The sequence below is a fragment of the Triturus cristatus genome, chromosome 1_1 (assembly GCF_964204655.1).
Source record: "Triturus cristatus chromosome 1_1, aTriCri1.1, whole genome shotgun sequence".
Taxonomy (NCBI): domain Eukaryota; kingdom Metazoa; phylum Chordata; class Amphibia; order Caudata; family Salamandridae; genus Triturus; species Triturus cristatus.
Genome location: NC_140579.1, coordinates 236,678,475 through 236,697,784, shown reverse-complemented (window position 1 = coordinate 236,697,784; position 19,310 = coordinate 236,678,475). Strand labels below are relative to the sequence as shown.

Here is a 19,310-nt window from a genome sequence, read left to right as displayed (position 1 = left end):
TAAGGGATTCTGTCTGTCCATGTAATACATCGGTCTTTCCTTGATGGCCAGTGAATCATGTTCTGGATATACAAAAAGAATGTACTGCTTTCTGGATTCTAGTATTTCCTTAATTAACTTAGTACCTGAACCTTTCCATCTATTCGTGAGTAATTCAGTCAATATATCAGGTAAGGGACCAGGATCTGAATGTTGGCTTTTATATAGTATAAGAAGTTGTTGAATCATATAAATCCCAGCTAAACGCTGTTCATCTGGGGTGAGATTCAAAAATGTGTGTGCTACTGTGTCATCATCATACTTTCCGGGACTGTCAACTCAATGAACGGCTGACCTGGCTAATTCTTGTTCATCCATAGAATCGAGAAAATGATAACCCCTTCGTTCTCGGAGTAATTTGTCAGTGGCTTGGAACGAATGCTCGGGGGACTTTATATTTATTATAGGTGTTTGGAAATTCCTGTTATTATCTGGGCATATCGGACGTATCGGGTCAGTAAAATATCTAGTACTATTACAAGATCTTCCTCTACCTACATAGGCTATGGTTTCTGACTGTCCTGTGGGCAGTCCTGATCCTTCCTCCTCGCTTTGTTCGAACTGGTCTACCGCTAATCTCTCTTCGTGTAGGCGTTCTATTTCTTTACGGATCTTTCGGCACATGGCTATTATACAGTTTTGCTTATCATGTCTCCCTTCTGATATATTCTGGCTCCATCTGGTAAGAATTTGCATTGCTTCCGGGTCTACCCCCGGTCGGTCTTGATTTCTGATCACACAATTTATGAGGAAACGTAACAGTTCCCCCTGTATTTCCACTTTCTGGTATTCCATAGCTCTGTTAATACATTCAGAATCTCGCCCTGTTTGGACAAAATGATATATATTATCTAGATGCATAGTCATTCCTGGTAACTTCCCTAAATACACCGCGGCTCGTCTGATACGTAATGATGCCAGGATCATTTCGTCCTCTTTGCCGGGCACAGGGTCATATCTACAATCTATAAGAAGTTCCTTAAGCGTGCGGGAATTTATGAGTTTGGGGGTACGTGGATGTGCTGACTCTTGAAAGGTAAGTTTATTTATTCTGGGTGGCGTAGAAAAAATATTGGTAGCACCTCCCGTAGCCCCGTCTGGGGTATCGGGCGTGAAAGGATTCGTTGAACGCGATACAGCAACTATAGGTGTGGACATAGCTATAGAAGTAGCTGTAGGAACAGATGCGGAAACGGATGTGTTTGCCGGAACTTGTGTCAGGATTTGTTGTTGTAGAGATACAGATACAGGATCTTGGCGTTGAACCTCTCCGGCCGACGGTCTATGTGGGGCGGGGTTAGCATACTCGGGAGCTGCGTCATCTAAATATGAGGAAAGAAAAACATCTTCTGCGGTTCTAGGATGCCCTTTGGGATGTACCTTTATTGGAAATAATGGGGGTGGCAAGTCTTTTGGTATCCCCGCAGTAGCCTTAGGTAATCCTTCGGCCAGAAGGGGATACATACCCTTCATAAGGGCTTGTCTTTGTCTGTCTACTTGTTCTGATTTTACTCGTGTACCTTCTTCAATTAATAGATTTTCTCGGACTTCATTTGAATTCTCTTTACTCTTCTCTTCCTGTCTACGTGCTTTTTCTGTACGTCTATACGATTCTTTACGCCATAATTCAATGGCGTCTTTCTGTGACTGTCTGGCTTTCTTTTTCCATAACTCTTCCTCTACTTTCACGATGCACTCTGCATCCCAGGTCCCAGCTGCGGGCCACCTCTGACTTTCTGGTAATTCCTTAGTGTAGTCTACCCATAAATCAAGAAATAATATAGCGTCTAGGCCGTGTTTATGATACATGAAGTACCCTGGAGTGTCCCTAGGAGGAATAGGAACAGCTTCTTCGAGTACCCCTTTTCTAGTTGTGATCTGTCTTAATTTCGAAAAGAGCGGCATATTGAGAACTGATCTGATACTTGATTTTGAACAAACTTAATACAATAAACACGATAATGAACAGTCATTCATACCACAATATGCAGAACGTATTAACACATTTTACACTTAACATTTAAATGAGCAAACAATGATGATACGATCTAAGGAAACTTAATCACTAAACATAATACTCGGCATTAACTGAATTATTCTGAATTTATATACTTGATATACTAGATATACTGCTAAACAGTACAGATACACTGCTAAAACAGTGCAGACCGGATTTGTGTACCCAAACCCGTCTGGACCGGCACAACTTATGTGCACGCCAGAACGCCTCCCCAGTAATGGTACTCACCGGGTAGCTCGGAACGGAAGGCCTCGGAACGGAACTGAACTGAACTGGACCGGACTGGACTCGACTCGACTCGAAAACTTCGGACACGTCAGGACATCGGAAACTTGGTGGGCCTCTGTATACCTCGGATCTTGCTCTCTCAGCTAGGCTCTGGTCGGGATACTTCGCACTTCTCACCGCCTCGTCTGGGTGTTGATCGCAGCCTCAGTCGCCCCCGCTTGACCGGAGGGAGATACAGGAAATCCTGCTGGTACGCGTTGTTGTCCGTCCAGCTGTGGCAGGAGACCGGGCCTGCAACGCACCGCCGGCGCGTGAGATGAGAAAGTGTCCCTGTTCGGGCGCCATTTATGTGGTAAATAATTTAATTACCGGGACTTAATTTGATACAGAACATAATAAAAATAGCTCAGTAAATAAGAGGCAGAATCCGTGGTATTAGAGGTTCGGAATGGGTTTTATTCTAATGGACGATTTCGAAATCGTGGCCTCCAAGTTCCATCACCACGGAGGTTCAGGAAGTGAAGTACATACATTATTGATAATTATTCACTTTTATACAATAGGCATTACAGTGAAGTAAATGCAAGAGGCGTAACAATTGATAGCAAAGATAACATTTCACATGCGTAGCTGAAAGAGGCGTAATTGGGAGTAACAAGGAAACGTCATTGGTTGTGATGTCACATATGGGTGGACCTATGAAATAATTTCGCAATGTCAGCAGAAATACTTGGCAGAGATGCGCGCGCAGCAGTATGACGTGTGATTGACGTGCAACTAGGGGTGAAGGGGACTTGACATTTAGCTCTACATGTGGCGACAGAAGTCTGGAGGGTCAAGTCAACCTAATCCCAAATCATATCCAACATCCTATGTTTAAAGAACTATGTTATCCAGAAGAGAGGTCTCTTAGAGTAGAATCTTATTCTATACTGACTATACTGACTGTTAGTGCGTGTACAGGCGTCTAAGTGTCTACACTAGATGCGAGGGCAGGAATCTTCCATGGTAACAGGGCTATGAATTACTTGCATGAAGACAGAGAAGCCGGGCCTTTGCTCGGTAGCTGGAAGAATGTTTACTGAAACTACTAGACAGGAATGCATTGGGCAGGGGGCGGAGCAGATAATTTCGAAGGTGAAATACAGTTTCTTGGCAGGCAACAGGCTGATGTCAGGCTTCGTGAGCCGCGCAGGGAATGAGACAAAGTTCATGGTCACAGATGCAGGCTCAGACTGGAGCTTCAGAGGCAGAAAGCAAGAAAAGCTTGATGACAGAATCAGGGCCTACTCGTCTGAACTGTAAAATGGCATAAGTGAACCATATAAAGGCGGTGGCCTTTTGTACTTAGGAATGGAATATCCGGCTCATTCATGGCGGATCTGAAAGAGGACATGTTAACGGTGGACGCACATGTATTTGCGTCTTCATAACTGGAACTGGAGGGAACATACATGTACTTGTAACATGCACATAGAACCGTTGGGGTCCAAGATAGGGGACATAACTGACCGGAAAAATCCATATTTCCACATATCCATAACGGTTGTCATACATTTTAGACAATCTTTAAAGCAAGTGATTGTATCATCTATGCTACTTATTGGTGTGGCTCACTAAGAAAAGAAAAGACAAGTATTTTTCATACGAGGTAAGACAAGAAAACTATCTATATGTCTAAAAACGTATGTCTCCAACACCCAAACGTGGTGAAAAAAGTGTGAGAGGGAGTGTTGGTGCCTCACGGTAGCAACACCAAGGAGGATTAAGCAGGATGGTACTCGCCTGCTACCTCAAGATCTCATCATCAGCTACCAACACTCCAAAAACAGGGAATATGTGTAGGAAGAAATGAATAACTGTTGACCCAAAACAAAACAAGTGCTAGGGTGTGTGGTAAAAGAAGAAAGAACTGTGCAGTGATATGTGCACCATGTTAAGCCCCACAATGATATACAGATTTGAGCTAAATAACACTGGCTTGCGTTTTTTATTCTATGCTGTGTGATTGCTCATATTTAAAATGCCGACATGTTTCATTGCCTTCTGGGTAAACTCACGGCAACTTCTTCAGGGCGTGGGGTATTTTCATTCCACCCTGCACCACTGTTTTGTCAATTAAAAACAATTCGGGATATTGCCCACCATGGGCATACCTTTACCCTCGAGACCTTGTGGCTGGATATACGCATTCAAGGCTCAGCTATTCAACTCCTGTCGTGAGTCGTAGAAGCGTCTGTAACTGGCGTTAACTCAGCCCAGCAAGAAAGAGGACACCCCTGTCGTGTGCCCCTCCGGATGTCAAACGGCCGGGAGCGGACCCCATTGACCCGAATAGTCACCGTGGGTTGATCGTAGCAGCTCACGACCCAAGCCCTAAAACGTGCGCCTATGCCAAAGTGCGCCAACGTCTTGTCCAAAAAGCCCCAATCCACCCTGTCAAATCCTTTCTCAGCGTCGACTGAAAGCAGGACAGCGTCCAGGTCCATAAAGTGGGTCTTGTCTATTAAATGCATCAAGCGTTTGGTGTTGTCACTACTTTGCCTGTTGGGTATAAACCCCGATTGATCAGGCTCGATAATACCCGGCAAGCGCCGGGCCCAGTCTGGCAGCCAAGACACCCGTGAAGAGCTTTAGGTCAAGATTGAGAAGAGAGATTGGACGATAAGCTGCGCACTGAGTGGGATCCTTCCCAGACTTGGGGATGACCACCACCTCGGCTTCCAGCATATCCGCAGGGATAGAGCCCGGTCCCTCGTAGGAATTGAACAAGCGGGCTAAAATCGGTGCCAAGGGCTGGCAGGAGGCCTTATAAAAACCCGCCGAGAACCCATCCGGCCCCGGGGACTTTAGAGGCTTGAGGCGGGATATCGCACCCACAACCTCCTCCACCCGAATGGGAGCGTCCACTGCCGCTGCACCAGACGCATTTAGGGCTGTGACCGCTGCCTGGCTAAGATAGGACTCTCCCGAACCGTCGACCGTAGGATCCCTACTATACAAAGTGGCGTAAAACTCCCGAAGGGCTTCCGCAATCCGCTCATCATCCTCCACCCGCTCACCGGAAGAAGTGCTGAGGGCCACTATTTTTGATCGTTGAGCCCTGGCTCGTAGTTTACTCGCCAGGAGCTTACCTGTCTTATCACCCCGATATCGTAGGGCGGCATACTCCGTCCTATCTAGGTCCAGACTGGCCAGCTGAGCCCTGGCCGATTTCAGTTGCCGCCACATTCTCGGGGCCCCAGTACGACTATGAACTTGTTCGAGTTCCGCCACCTTGGCCGTCAGCTCCTCTCTCTTCTCCCTGCGTGCTTTGTTATCGGCTGCAGAAATAGCTATTAGTTCCTCTCACACCACAGCTTTAAGGGCCCCCCATAATGCTGCCAAGGAGATGTCAGGAAGGTCATTAGTCTTCAAATAGTCCGTGATGCGTTGATGTACCTGCTGAACAACGTTGGGACGCTGTAGTAGGGATTCTCAAAGACGCCACCTCCCCGCCGGACGATGCAAAGGGCAAAGGTCAAGCGTGACGGACACGGCGTCATGATCGGAAAGAGCCGCCGGGACTATGTCAATGGTCTGGACCAGTGCGTTGAGGTCAGATGACCCTAGAAAGTGATCTAGCCAGGAATACGTGTGGTGTACGTGGGAATAAAAGGAATAGTGCGTGCTATGGGGATGGGCCGCCCACCACAGATCTATCAGTCCCCTACTCTGCAGCCAATCCCGCCCTGTAGTCGAGAGCGCTCCTGCATACCCCTGGCAATTACCCGATCGATCCCTCCCAGGGTCCATGACGAGATTGAGGTTGCCCCCGATTAAAATGTGTTGGTCGTGGTGCCGAAGGATTTCAGACAGGGAATCAATGAGAACCAACTCTTGGCCTGCGTTGGGAGCATAGAGGGAGCCTACAATAACGGGGGAACCCCCCACCCAGAACCTGTAGGTCAATAGCCTCCCATTCACCTCCGCTAATTTGTCCCCAACACCGCCCTGAAAATGTTGCGCCAACAGTATAGCCACCCCCCTTTCTTGTCCGGCATAGACGAGTAGAACTGGTGGGGAAATGCTCGGGAACGCATTCTATGCCAGTCTTTGGGAAGTAAGTGTGTTTCCTGCAACAGAGAAATCGAGGCCCCGGAGTTCTCTAGGTAGCTCAGAACTGCCCGTCTCTTGATGGGGTTATTTAACCCCTTCACATTAAGAGTAAGAACCTGGGTTGCCAAGGGAGACGTCGAGATACAAGGATTGTATATCAGCTAAATAACAACAAGTGGTGCCTATGAAGCATCGACTCAGTGACGCCGCTATAAGTGGGTTCACATTCCAGGGTGCCCTCTGGTTCCAGTGCCTGCCCTTGGCCGCACACCGGTACCCCCCTCCCCCCCTCCAAAACTCCCTTCCCTTCCCTACCCCCTCCCTCAATCCCCCCCGAAACAGCCAAGGACCAATGGGAAATGAAGAGCTGGGTGATCATGGCGTCCGGGCGACCCGGGATCCTCGCCCACCACCCCCCCCCCCCCACGGGTGTCAAAGTATGATGCTAAGTAAGGCCCCCCATGGTGAGGTTACGGAGAGTCCGGCCTAGAAGTGTCTCTTGTGACTGTTGCAAGGGCCGAGGCCCGTTCGATGGTCATCGTGGTGTGGTCCGGCTTCACTACCGTCGCTGGTGATCGACGACGTCCCTTCCGCTGCCAGCCATCACTGGAAGAGCGCTGTGACTGTTTAGGCGATGAATCGGGGCTACGTGGAGTAAGGCCAAGTAAGTCAGATACCTCCTGGAACGAGCGGAGTTGGTGCAGCTTACCATTCCACCGGAAGATTAAGCGGAAGGGATGGCCCCACGAGTAGGGCACTCCATTAGCTTTCAGGAAGGTGGTCGCGTCCTTGAAGGCTTTCCGCTTCTGAAGAGTGATGGAGGCCAAGTCTTGGTAGAGCGCTATGGCGTGCCCCTGATACGTAAGTGGTTGTTTAAGGCGAGCCTCCTTTAAAATGCGCTCCTTCAAGGGAAAGTCCGGCAAGAAAGCCAAGATGTCTGGTGGGGGAGCCGGTGCCTTCCGTCCCAGGCCCACCCAGTGGGCACGATCGATGCGAACCTCAAAGTCCTGGCCTGCCCCAAAATGTCCCGAAAGAGGCCCTGGAGGTATTCAGTCACGTTTGCCCCTTCTGCTTGTAATGGAACCCCCCTCACGCGGATGTTGTTTCGGCGGGATCTATTTTCAAGGTCCTCCGTGTGGGCCTGCAGGTCGCCTTGCTGATCCCGAAGTCGAAGGATTTCCTGCTGTAGCTGCCCAACTTCCGCTGACATAGAGTGCTCCTCATTCTGTATAGCTGCTACACGCTCTCCCAGCTCATCCACATCGCGACGAATTTCTCGCACCTCCCCCGCCACCTCCTGCTTAAGCGTCTGAAAGTCCTCCGGAAGAGTGTTAAAGAGAGACTCAAGAAATGCCCTGGTGATAGGCACCTCGCCTTCCTCCTGTCGGGTGGACTGCGTCGAGGGAGGGGGGGTGGAGCTCCCCCGATCACCAGCTGCTGACCCCTTCGCGAGCATATCTCTCACGGAGCGATCTCCCTTTTTCTTCATGCTGGCCATGGGGGCGCTTCTATTGGGAGGACAAAGTGGCTGCTCGGTAGGCGTAGTGAGAAAGCCTCACGTGGGATCCACCCTCAGACTCCGGAAGATGCGGTGCAGGCCTCACCAAAGCGGCCCCAAGCTGCAATAGGGAGCGGGAGGACGCAATCCCAGTGGGCGCCAACGCCACCACTCTTCCACACCGCGCTCTCTCCCTCGCTTCCAGGCCCAGAAGTCACACCCCAGGATCCGAGCTGTGGCAGGCCATCCTCTCCCAACTTTAGGCTGGCCAACTCCAGTCTTCGTGCATCAATGAGGGGAGGCTGCTTGTGGATCCAAAACTCAGGGCCGCTTCTCTAGGCCCCAGAAGGTACACCGGGAGCCAGCACCCTCACTGCGACCAAATCGGAGCACAGCACCGCTCCGCAGGAAAGCCCCGGGTGAAGCTGGTAGGTGTAGGCCCCCTCTGGACTCCCAAACACACCCCACAGATGTAGGTGGGGGGTTGAAATTACCGCCAGGAGAGCCACAGGAGCCGCCGCCCCCGAAAGTCAGCAAGCAAGGGCCACATCAGGCACTCCACAGCCCGGGGCGGCCACACCATAGAATGGGGCTTCCTCACTCTGTATTGGGGTAAGTGCTGCGGCCCAATGCGGATTCCAGCCCACGGCAACCAGAGACAGCCGGTGGGCGCACGCCCGTGAAGTAGCGCTCCGGCGCTGCTAGGCCCGGCGCCGCGGCCTCCATTTTCGTGCTCGCCGCCCTGCACCGCTTCTGGCAGTCACAAGGCAATCAGAGGGGCCGCGCTCACCTCCTCTCAGCGACGGCGCTGGTCCCTGCAGGAATCGCTCTCCGGAGCACGACTCGCCGCACCTGGATCACTCCAAAGCCCGGTCCCGGGGTCAGCGTGGGCACCCGCCGTCACCCGCTGCTGAGGCCGCTAGCAGAGGGCTGGTGCCATTTTACCACCAGGCACCGAGCCCTCCGCCACCGACAGCCACGACCTCCGCCTTCGTAGAGGCACCTCAGCCCACACTGCGGAGTGTCGCCATGCTCCTGGTATGAGGGTTACTGCAAATTTAGGGGGGCTGCAGGGACAGAATAACCCAGGGCAAGGGGCCGCGGCGGGGAGCCTCCGAGCTCCACGTCTCCTCAGGTTGCCATTTTGGCCACGCCCCAACTATACCATCTTTTAACAGATTGGTGCTCATGGCACCTCTGAAAAGAAAATGGCTGGACTTTACTCAAGGGTTTGCAAATGTTTTTGCTAATAATTCAAGAAGATTCTTTGTGGTTTTATCTATGTCCATACAAAATAGTAGTCGCAGTTAATCCATCATTATATATTCAATATGAGTAGTGGCCATGAAAGTCCGCAATTTCGAGCAGATAGATCTTCTTCAGCAGGCTATGGGGCATATATACAAGGAAATTTCGAAGTGCGGAGCTGCTCAAAATTTGGCTACACTGCGACATTTCCAGAAAGCAGGGATGTGCCGTATTTACAACAATATGGCGCACTCCTGTGTTTTCCCTAGCGCTGGTGCTAAAATTAGTTGCCTACCGCCTATGCAGGTCACCGTTGCAACCTTAGTGCATGGTTGCCTGTGTTGCAGGACATTGTTGTTGATGTGCAGGAAGGTGTCATATCCTGCACATAAACAATCCATTATGACGATTTGTTGCAGCACACATAGAAGTAGCAAATCAATCATTATAATGATTGTTTATGGGCAGGAAGGGACACCTTTCTGCCCATACGCAATCAATAATGGCGTTTTGCTCTTTCTATGTGTGCTGCATTCAAGCAAAAACAAGGAGAAATAAAAGTATTTCTCCTCGTTGCGCCAATCTAACGCCTGCTTTTGAGAGGCGTTAATTTTTGGCGATGCCTCAGATTTACAGATCCTTGGAAATCTGGGGCAGTGTCAAAAAGCAATGGGTGTTGTAGTGGAATGCCCACAGCAACACTCATTGCATGCCCCCTTCACGCAAAGTGATACGTGTAAAGGGGCCGTATTTATGAGGCAGTGAAAGAAACTTGATGTCACTTTGTAAATATGGAGAAAGGCATAGTGCCACCAGAACGTTGTTAAGTGACGTTCTGGTGGCACTATCCCCTAGTAAATATACCCCAATGTTTATAGGTACTGTATAAAAGCACGCCCACGATCATATATCATGTTGAAGAAACGTGACAATAAAATAGTTTCTAATGTGGTGTACACACAAAACCCAAATACACACTCCAATCTATATTCTAAAACTGAGTATGTCTATGACATCTATTAACCATTCTCTATTTCGGTCCTATTAAAGAATTATGTTAATACAGGAGGAAACAGTTACTAAATTACATAGTATTCGATCATGCTTGGTAAGGTCTTGTCCATGTATCTTATCCTTTGGATGGGTTCCAGTTCAACTTGGCTTTGTCCCATAGAATGCACCCTGCCTGGACGTACTGTAAGAGCTCACAAAAATGTTAGGGACCCTCGTGAATCTCCTAACAGTTTTCTACCCTTCCAAAAATACATGCCATGAAAAAAAAAGATGTTTTTAAAAATGCTGCTAACATACCCCCCATCGTATTCCTTCAGTGCCAGCTTTTATTGTCATTGTTTTTGCCACAATTGTCAGGAATATAAGGCATTTATTGTTATCAAAATTCATGACCAGTAAAAGGACTTTCTCCATTGTGTAAAGACAGCTAAGAGTTCGGCCAATCACCTTGACTGGGACAGCGGCCTCGGATGCACTGATGGAAGCATGAGAGTTGATGAGAATTCTGGAACTGAGATGGAGTCAGATGATCCATGCATGCAGGAGAAAGGATGGTCGGGTTCTGGGACCCATGGGCCTCACACTGGAAGTCCTCTGGACTCTGTTGATTTCTCGACCAGCGATGATCTGAGCGATTCAAATTTCTTTAGCATCAGCCATGAAGAATACATGAGATTCCAGAAAGTCTTGGACAGTTCACCAAATTCTCAGACACAAGGGACTAGTCAATCACGCCAAGTCATGTGATGAAGGACTAGAGAGATCCTCATGGAGCCTTGGGCTCCCAACGCTGGAAGAGTAACCAGAGGGGATGCTCACAGTCACTCACTCGAAAAATGTGGAGCATTGCTTTAACAGTCGTCTTGTGCCTTGTCCTAAGGAATCCAGAACTAGTGATTATGAGAAGAACAAAAAAGATAAATCAAAGTCAAGTAAGCTGATCCAACCTCCAGCAACAAGCATCTATTCCGGGTAGAAGCCCTCGGGCATTAAAGATCGTGCCCTGCGGTGTCGCAGTTACCTGAACTTAGTACAAGAAGATCAGATGGGCGAATGGTCTGCCGACCCCATCACTGAACCAAATCATGCCAGGTTACATGATGTTAGTTGTCACGACAAGACCATGCAGCGAGGGGGATTCCTGTGTGAAATGAACTGCGTGCTGTGCAAAAAGCAGCAAAAGATCCAGCTCATGAAGGAGCGTGCCCTACAGCTCAAGGAAGAGCATAGTGGCATCACCACGGATGACGATGCTCAAAGTGAAGTCAAATTGGGCCGGCACTGGAGTAAGGCTGAGAGGAGGCAGCACCTGCAAATGGCTAAAGAGCAGAAGCAGTAGAAGGAGCTCCTGCTGCAGTGCCGGATAGAAAGCCTGGCAGAAGGCAACCGAGCTGCAACCGACAACAGTAGTAATGAACACAACATCATTGAGCTCAACCACAAAAAACTGATGAGGAAGAGGAGCAAGAAAGTCCTGGACAACTGGATCACAATACAGGAACTGTGAGCTACGGAGCAAAATCCATAGGTGGCACCACCTTGTACAGCTAGAGGTTTTACAGGATGAGAACCTGGTTGTAGTGTGCACTGTTCCTAGTGAACTAATTGTTCCAATGTTAAACTTGCTATTTACCAATTTATCTAAGAAAAACTAGAACAACATATACTCTTGTCAAGATATTCTTATTAAACATTAAATCATAGATCCTAATACAATTCATGTACTTTTAAACATATTTCTGCGCAATCTTATCACAGTAGAGATTGCTTAAACAAAGCGAATTCTTAAACTGAAAAAACATGTTGTTGTACTGATCCAGCGCGAGACCGGAGAGAGAAAAAGAAGAAAATCATATAACTATCCTCCCTGCGTCGCAGACCCAACTTCACACTAGCTCATTCACACATGCAGTCATTGGTGGGACCCATAACACCAACACTTACACGTCTCTGACTCCCGAGTCTGCACACAGGAGGGATGACGATATCGCGCTGGACATGTGGGGGGATACCTTCTTACCTATAGGGAAGGAAAAGTTAATTTACAGAATATACATTATTGTTCGTCACCCATAGATTCCTAGTCCCAAACATCAAGGCACTCCACCCACTTGGTCGACGGACCAATTAGTTGGATTGGTTAATGGTGATTTAGAACCAGCTAAAACACATTTTAAGACTCAGAATCCTTTATTCTCTTTAACGAAAGATCACAAACTCATAATTTCTGTTGATCAATATTTGTTTATCTAAATCTTTCTTGCAGTTAGTATTAGCATTTGATCATGAAAAGTTTTAAAATTTTCTAGGTCAATTAATTCAAATCACAGGTCATTATATTTACCTATTCTTGCTATCTGGATTTTCTCTAATTCATTGGCTCTGTATAATCGAATTAACCGTTAAATTGTCCAAATAAAGCAGGCCAAAGCTCAAAGTCCGAAAGTTCTTTGCTCAGCACGTTACAGTCCCAAAGATCTCCATAGGACCAGAACTCGTGCAAGCATCTGTCATCGCCAGCATAGACGCCAGGAAAGCCGGAACAAGAACGCCCCTCCCTATTCTACTACTCTTTTTATAATAAATTTCGGGATAATGTGAAACAATTTTAGGCGGTGAAAGTCTGTGATTGGCTAATGGAAAAACGTCCGATTTTTGTTCCTCATGGTTTCTCATGGATTTTGCTGTTTCACTCCCGGAGATGACATAGTCCTTATGTTACAAAGTCTTGGTTTTACTTGTATGATTCGATAGTTCATTTTAAACCGGTTTTTACTATCCATGCCTTTGGCAGCCCACCAAGATCCTATCCTTGACCGAGGACAGGGTGTACAGGGTTCGTTAGGAAGTTCACGGAGCCATCCAAGTCTGCGCAGTAGGTGTCGCGCTCATGAGACGGTGGTCACTTCTGAACTCGATTTTCGACTCCTTTTTGTGGTAGGCCCAAATGCTAATTTAAGCGAAACAAACACAAAGGAATAATTAATATACAGAAATAATTATTAGAATCTAATACCCTCACTAAACCCTTTTTATATTAGTGTTTTCCTAGCATATAGCGACATTTAAAGCGATAATATTTACCTTTAGGATCCCATCAGGAATGCAAACATCACATAAGCAACATAAATCATTCGATAGCTAATTACCACATGTACTACTATTAATATGCGTACATATTTTAATAATTCTGAGTTATTTTGCCATGCAAATAGCAATTTCCCATGTGTAATTTGTGTATGCAAAGGTTGGGTTAGGTTAACACACCACACTGTTAGTAAAATTATAATCAGTAAGTTATTTAGTTAATCTTTTCATGCAAAATAGAGGAGGTATACTAAATTTCGTTCTACCTGCTCCATCAATCCCCCTTTGGTGATTTTTAACATCACCACATTACCTTTAAATTTAGAAAAATTTAGTAAATGGAAATTAATTCAGTTCTCATTTTGTTAGTTCACATTACTGTTTCACCTGTCTCCTCTTCTCTTGTTTTTCTATACATGTTCTCTTTCCACTCTTCTAATTCTACTTCTTCAAACTCTCTTTCTTTTCTTTCCTTCTCTCTTTTCAGTACAGTTTCTCTTTTTATGTTATTTCGTAATTTTCTTCTTTTGCTACATAGACATCCTAATCTTAAAACTAATACTTAAATAATCACACATGTTACTGGAAATAGAATTTTACCAATAAAGGTACTACCTAATTTTAATAAAAAGTTCTTAATAGTAGAAAACTTTTCCCCAATCTTTTCTAGAATACCTTCAGCCTCCAGTGGAACAATCTCCTCATATAAATCAGTTATATTTTTAATATACGTCTTCAAATCTTGACTTTCGTCAGGAATGTAAGTACAACAATGTTGAACCTTCAGCATTCCACAGACTCCACCCTCTTTTGCCAAAATTAGATCAAGGGCAAGTCGATTTTGCATTACCATGGCACGCATGGCGACCATTTCAGTATTTACCAATAAAAATCCTCCAGCGGTGCTTGTTGAGAAGTGATCCACTACTGTTGATAATTTTCTAATTTTATGTGCATTCAGAGATATTCCCACTGCTGGTATCAGTGCTTCAAAAATGTCTCCTACAATTTCTGACCAAGATTCTCTCCTTCTACGTGTTAGTTGTCTACCTATCTCATGTGCACCATCTTTTCCTCTTCCCACATGGAATATCTTTGGGAAAACCAGGCCTAGATAACATGTGCCATACCAGTGATCTGGCAATCGATAATATGCTTTGTTCCCGCAGATAAAATATAATCCAGGAAAAAACGGATCATTTCCTCCTTTAAATCCCCATCCTCCCATGATTCTATAAGTATCGTGGCAATCACTTGTGCCTACAAAATAATTATCATATGCAGTTTGATTCCTTCTAATACACAACTTCCCTTTCTGAGGCCAATCTAATGCCATTGTTGGACTAGCTTCTCCTTTCAAGTGTTTCTCTCTTTCAACATCCCAGACTGTCTTTTCATCTTTTCCCTCAGGTACCTTCTTTTGCATCTTCAATCTTCTTTCTTCTACCATGTCTAAAAAAGTTTTCTCCTCCTTCTTTAAACTACAAGTTAGATTGTTTCTAAATATTGACTCTAATGTTAATTCTTTAGTTTCTAAGAAAAATTCACCTAACACTTTAGCAGGTTTTACTTTATTCAGCTTGTTAACTACAGGTATTTGTGAAAATATGTTATCTACATCAGAAAAATAATATTCTAGTTTCCCTATTTTATAAAACAAACTTGCTAATACACTAAATGTTATTCCATATGTTACTGGGAGGTGATGGTAAGTCACTCCCTCAGATACAGACGCAGGCAACTGCATGGAGACGTAGCAATCCCTCACGTCCATCGTCTTCACATATTCGTATAGTAATTTTGAAAAAACATTGTTAGAAAAATCAGTTATGGACCTATCTTTATGTAAATAGTTTCAATCTATTTTAGTCGGATAAATCTTTTGAATCTTTTCTACATTAGTCTTATTTTCGCTATGATCTTTTATTGTTTCTAATGTAACCTTAAATGAAACCATTGAAGCTAACGCACTCCACAGAAGCATTAGTAATCCTGTACAACAACAACACATTTTGAACCATCTTCTAAGGAACACACATTTAGATTTTCTATTTTCTGTGTTTGCCATTTCGGAAATTGACCAGTGTCTTTTGACTTAGCCTCTTCTACTTCACAACTAGTTTTGTCTAACCCAAGGCTCTAAGCACCTACTTGGTTCTTTCAGATTATGTATTTTCTGGTAAATTATTGTTTCTTCCTTCAGAACAATTTTGGTCTCTTCAGTTTGGCATTTGATCGTCTTTCACTTTTCTTTCGTAATCTTGATGGTGAATTTCCTGAACATCCGTCTCTTCTCCGATGTCGGACAAGATAACTCTCAGGATTTCTGATTCTTCGTCTTCCTCAACCACTTCTGGTACAGTCACCTCTAGATCCCCTTGACTGTCTGCCTCTTCTTTTACTTCAGGCAGTGCCACATATGACCATTCTGGTGACTTATACTTCTGGTTATGTTTTCTCGTTCTCTTACTTTCTTCTGCTAGTGTTTGTTCCACGTCTTTTGATTTCTCTTGGCTAGACACTTCATTCACCTGTTCAGCTCTAGATGAATTTACTCGTGTCAATCTGTATCTTAATCTCTTTATCTTGTTTGGCCAAATTTCATCCCTTGCTGGCCTTTTCAACTTACTTCCTTTTTCATTTTTCTCAGTTCTCCATGCTCTTTTCCTCAGGACTCGACCTTCTGGTATTTCTTCATCACTGTCCTCTGATTCAGTCCCAACTTGACTTTTACCTTCAGTAGTTTTTCTTTCCACCACTTCCTTTTTATTACCTACTTCTATCCCTCCTCGTGGTTCTTCCACACAATATTCCTGCTGACTAACTGTCCCTTCTTCTACCTGGATGTGTGATTTCCCTACAACTCCTCGGGGGTCTTCCGCAAAAATCTTTACCTCACTCTCTGTATCTGGTACCTAACCATCTAATTTTGTTATTTCAGGTGGAATTTCTCTCGAATTTTCACTCGGTACTTCTTTATCAAGGATTTCTTTGGCATCCTCTTCACTGTTTATATTCCCACTCTTGTGTGCTTGTACTGGTTCTGATTCTGAGCTGCTGTCAGAAATCTGTAATTTTCTCCTTAGAGGAAGATTCTCTGGTGCAATAACTTGACTTGGTTCTAACTCCCCCCTTTCAGGAGTTTGTCTTGTTCTTATTTCTTCAGTATCTGATTCAGAACTTGTATCTGATTCTTCAAAGTATTCTCCTTCCTTGTTATCCACTGGGTTTGGAATTCGCAAGGTGTGACTAGCATGAATCCAGTTCTTTACTCCTGCACATTTTACAGCTGTTGTCGTGGTCAAAATCACCTGACGTGGTTTTCCCCAATGTGGGACCAAACAGTTTTGTCTTCAGTGCACTTTTATTCTCACCCAGTCTCCTGGGCTCAAATCATGAGCTGGCTTCTTTTCAAGAGTGGTGGTATCCAATCCAACCTGATGGAACACAGAATGAACAGAATCAGCCAACCCCATGCAATAATCCAACACCAAGTCATCAGATATAGTCAATAGCTTGTTGACTGGTATGAAAACATGTTGCATTGCTCTTCCCATGACAATTTCATGGGGACTCAAACCTGTATTCCTATCTGGAATAGATCTAATAGTCATGAGTACCAGAAGCAAGACATCAGGCCATTTCAAACCTGTGGCTAAACACATTTTTCCCAATCAATTTTTAATGGTGCCATTAACTTGTTCCACCACACCAGAAGCCCTTGGGCGATAGGCACAATGTAGTTTCTGTTGTACATTCAATGCTTCACAAATTAATTTCATGATTTCATTATGAAAATGTTTTCCTCTATCTGATTCGATCGTAACTGGAAAACCAAACCTAGGAATAAACTCTCTCAATAATAGCTTGGCTACTGTAATTCCATCACTTCTTGTTGGATATGCTTTCACCAATCGGGAGAACGGACAAACCATCACTAAAACATACCTCAACCTGTTACAGGGGGGCATTTCAATGAAGTCAATCTGCATTCTGGTGAAAGGCCCTCCTTCTCGTCTTATCGTTCCCAGACTTACCACTGTTTTTCTTCCAGGGTTGAATTACTGACATATAAGACATCTTTGACAAAGGCTTTCAGCTACAAGTCTAAATTTTGCATTATACCATGTCTGTTTGAAAAGTCTGACCATAGCATCTCTTCCTACATGTGCTTGTCCATGATACATCCGTGCCATGGCAGAAACCATGCTATCAGGCATAACTGGTCTTCCATCCCGATAAACCCACACATGATATGTTTCCCGTGGTGCACATCCGGCTTTTACCCACTGTCTCATTTCCTCATCTCCTGCTTCTTACAACTGCCTCACTTCTTCCCATGTATTCACGGTGTTAGTAAACAACAAGGGACATGAATTCATTTCACTTTCTCTTCCCCGATTCACAGAGTTCTGATTACGTGCGCAATATTGAGCCATATCGTTGGCAAATTGATTGCTGAAATATAGTCGTTTGACTTCGAGTGAGCTGCACATTTCACAACAGCTAACTGCTTAGGCAGCTGTATCGCCTCAAGCAATTTTCCAACCACTTCAGCATTCCTTATAGGAGTTCCATTCGATGTCAAAAACCCTCTTTGGGACCAAATTTGCCCAAAGTCATGCACTGTACCGAAACCATATTGACTATCGGTTATCACAGTCACATTTTTTCCCAACTTGCATGCTCTTGTTAATGCAAAAAGTTCAGCAACCTGGGCTGATTTTACTCCTTTTAGGCAAGATGCTTCCAATACAGCTGCTACTGTACATACTGTATATGCTGCACTCAGAATTCCCTCATCCGTTCTCAAGCATGATCCATCCACGAACATCACATAGTCACTTTCTGTCAAGGGTACATCTTTTATATCAGGACGTGGTTTGGTACAAAAATCAAGCATTTCCAAACAGTCATAATCCACATCGTCTCTGACTTCCACATTCTCAGCGTCAGGCAATAATGTTGAAGGATTCACATTCAGACATCTTACAAGGCTCACATTCGTTGCACCTAGGATGACTTTCTCATATTTAGTCAGACGACTATGCATCATGAACTGAGTGCGGCTCCTTGTTAAAAGGTTTGCCACATCATGAGGTACAAACACTCGCACAGGATATCCCATCACAATTCCTTCACTCTGTTCCAGACTCTTACAGGTGGCTGCTACAGCTTTTAAACAACCAGGCAATGCTACAGCTACAAGGTCTAATATAGCTGAAAAATATGCAATGGGTCTCCTCAGTTTTCCATGTTTCTGTATTAATACAGAAAGTGCACATCCATTTCTTTCGCTGCAGTAGAGTTCAAACTCTTTCTCATAGTCAGGCATGCCAAGTGCTGGTGCTTCCCACAAACTGTCTCTCAATTGTTTAAAGGCTGTTAACTCTTCTTTATTTAATTCAATGGGGTCTTTTACATCACTTCTCGTCAAGCGTACCAAAGGTTTTGCAATCAGGGAAAAGTTACTTATCCACTGACGACAATATCCAACCATTCCAAGAAACATTCTCACTTCTCTTTGCCTCATTGGGGCTCTCATTCCTTTTATTATCTTGATTCTATCTGCAGTCACTTTTCTCAGTCCTTTTTCAATTTTGTGGTCTAAATATTGTACTTCTTTCTGACAGAATTGCAATTTCGATGGGGATACTTTAAGTCGGACGCAGGAAGTCGCGCTTCTGATTGATCAGCACTTCAGCCTACCTCTCCACACTGAGCATGTGCGCAGTGCGGCCATGGATAAATCAGGCTCCCCCTCCGGGGACACAGGAAACCACGCTCCTGATTACACCTAGCACCACTTTAAACCAATTAACTTAAGTGAGCAGACTATAAAAGCACAACGGCTCTCCACCCAGTTCTACACCGGGGAGGAACGGGAGCAGTCGCCTAGGATCCACGCAGGAAACTTACCTTGAGGCAGTAAGGGTTTGAATGATGATAGAGAGAATGAAAGTACTTTGGGGCAATTTTCCCACCACAGGCACAATTGAGGAGGAATGCTTTGTGTGTTTGTACTTAAAAAGATGCCACGAGCAAGTCGTCTATATATTGGACTAGGACTGAATTTTC

At 45.2% G+C, this 19,310-nt stretch overlaps 1 pseudogene; it reads left to right on the top strand.

Annotated features, from left to right (window-relative positions):
- Window positions 1-11,696, top strand: part of LOC146870058 (uncharacterized) — a 76,640-nt pseudogene extending 64,944 nt beyond the window's left edge.
- The last annotated feature ends 7,614 nt before the right edge of the window (window positions 11,697-19,310 follow it).